Source organism: Physeter macrocephalus, chromosome 1, assembly GCF_002837175.3.
Source record: "Physeter macrocephalus isolate SW-GA chromosome 1, ASM283717v5, whole genome shotgun sequence".
Classification (NCBI taxonomy): domain Eukaryota; kingdom Metazoa; phylum Chordata; class Mammalia; order Artiodactyla; family Physeteridae; genus Physeter; species Physeter macrocephalus.
Genome location: NC_041214.2, coordinates 63434909 through 63437855, shown reverse-complemented (window position 1 = coordinate 63437855; position 2947 = coordinate 63434909).

Below are 2947 nucleotides of genomic sequence, written 5' to 3'. Positions count from 1 at the left end.
AGATGAACCTGTTTGCAAGGCAGAAATAGAGACACAGGTGTAGAGAACAAACGTATGGACACTAAGGGGGGAAAGCGGCGGGGGGGTGGTGATGGTGGGATGAATTGGGAGGTTGGGATTGACATATATACACTAATATGTATAAAATAGATAACTAATAAGAACCTGCTGTATAAAAAATAAAATAAAATTCAAAAAAAACCCCCCATAAAACAGAAACAAAAAAAAAAACTCTTAGGGCATGCTCTGTAAGGTTGTGAGATACTTTCTAATAAGAACCTGCTGTATAAAAAATAAAATAAAATTCAAAAAAAACCCCCCATAAAACAGAAACAAAAAAAAAAACTCTTAGGGCATGCTCTGTAAGGTTGTGAGATACTTTCTAATAATGTTTGGGGACAAGGACTCATCAAAGAGGTAAACTCTTCATCAGAATTGTTCTCTAGGAATTTCTCTGGTTTACTGGTCTTGGTTCCCAATAGGAAGCAGATGGTTCTTAAATTAAGATACTTTGAGGAGATACTAACAAAGATGTGGGGTGTAGCGGAGCCACAAGAGGAGGCACAATAGCTTCAACAACTCCAGGCTAGTATCAGCAGAGCTGACATCACCCCTTGGCCAGAAGGGAAGAGAACAGGAAGGAAACGAGTGAAGAGAAGTTTAGAGGAAGTGGTAACCTTTGACTATTGAGGCAGCCCATAGTGGAAGAGCAGAGAGAAGAGGTTATCCTGACCATCCTCAGATCTCCAGCTAGGAAACTCCTTAGCCACACCCACCCAGAAGCCAGGAGGCGAAGCAGCCGACTGCTGTGGTCCACTCGTAAGTCTCTTGGGGGCAGAGAGTAGAGTGGAACTGGAGAGGTAGAGATATCCAGCACATTTGGCAAATCTCTACCATAGCATTTTCCACACTATCTGATGGTCCAAGAGGGCAAAATTTTTTTTTAAATTCATGGCTACACCTAAAATTCTGGCACGTTGTGTTTGGTATTACTGAACAAATGGACAAAGAACTGAAATACTGCTAAAACAAAGAGCAAAAGGAAACTACTACATACAATTAGGAACTAAGTATTTACTTTCAGACAGAATGGATATTTAAAACGTTATGGAAATACCGGAGCATGATTCAGCAATAAATCCTATTCTGTAGATCAGACAGATATGTCACAGCTTTATAACAGTTAAGTACAGTTGATCCTTATTTGTGGATTCTGTATTTGTAAATTTGCCTGTTGTTTAAAACTTTTGTGGTGCTTTCACAATCATGCATAGAGAGGTGAAAAATTTGACTTGCCCAATGCATATGTTCCCAGTTGAGGGTGACAAGTTGACATGCCGTGTCCTTGGTTCAGCTCTCTTAAACAAGCATCCTTTGCTCTATTTAGTGCATTGTTCTTTGCATTTTTGTGTTTTACTGGTGATTTTACTGTTTAAAATGGCCCCCAAATGTAGTGCTAAAATGCTGTCTAGTGTCCCTAAGTACTAGAAGGCTGTAATAGACCATATGGAGAAAGCACGTGTGTTAGATAAGCTTGGGTCGGGCATGAAGTTATGGTGCTGTTGACCATGAGTTCAATGTTAGTTAACTCAACAAAACAGAAAGACACCTAAAACAAATTTATGTATTGATTAGTTGGTGAAAATGTGGCCAGAAGCTCACACAATAACCCCAGTATTTCCCCTAGGAGCAATGATTCAGTATTTGTTAATTCCATGTTGGTGGTGACTTTACAGAACCTAACTGCATGAATAATCATGATCAACTGTACTTATTCTTTTTCAATTCCTCATAAAGATTCAAAAAATAAAATTCAATTTACAAAAGACACGATGATTCTTCTATAGTTAGCAGCTAATTGGTACTCATAATGTAAAACCAGAAGGGGGGAAAACATTAAAACCCATCACCACTGCATAATTTTAATGTGATATATTAAAATTTATTACTTTTTGATAGTATTTGGCTAAATCCAAATTATTTCAATTAAAGTCATCTAGAAGGCCATATAGTTTGAAAATTAAAGAAATCAGTGGGAGGGAAAAGGAGAAACAACCTATTTAATACATTGACTTTACAATCACAAATGCATTATTATTATTATCTGGACTCAGTTTGTTAATTCAATCCTGCTTATTAGTTAAGTCAATTTATACCCACTCCACAATAAATCCTACATTATCCAAAAGCTTCATGCTTCTATTTACAGTAGCATAGCAAACCTGAAGTTTTTTTTTTTTTTTTAAATCACGACTCCAATGACTAATGTAAACAATTTTCCATGCTCTGGCATAAGAATATTTAATGTTAGTCAACAAAGACAGCCATCTATTATTCTGAGAAATATAACTGTGGCAGTCTTTTGATTTTTTGTTTGAAGTATACAACCTTGAATAGTAAAAGAGCTGAAATTTCTAACTTGCTTTCTAACCACAGTAAGAATGACATTTTCCCCCAGGGACCACCAAATATTTATAAAAATCTGTACTAACATTCTTTAAGAATCCACACATATCGATAAGAAGCTGACTTTCCTGCCATGCTCCAAATGTCTTAAAGGTTAGACATAGTACATATATTATAAAGAGCTTAAGGATAAATATTGAGTGCCTGGGCATTATCACAACAGTAAAGGTTAAATCATTTTTATTTCTGAAAGACACTTTTGGTACCATTATCATTTCCCAAAATAGGTATTGATGCTACTGGTGATTAAGAAGCTCAGAAGTTATAATTATGCATCCCTTTTGGGGAAATAAAGCAGAAGAGCTCTGAAAATGTGAGGGGAAAACACCCAGGCACTTAAATCAATGAACATTTGCTAGGAGGAAACTTAGACTGATTGACTGCAGCCTTGATAGAGTTGCATTAACATCAAATAGCCACATTTCTGTCCACTTAACAAGGAATACTATAAAGAAGCAAACAAGCCATGTTTAACAAAATG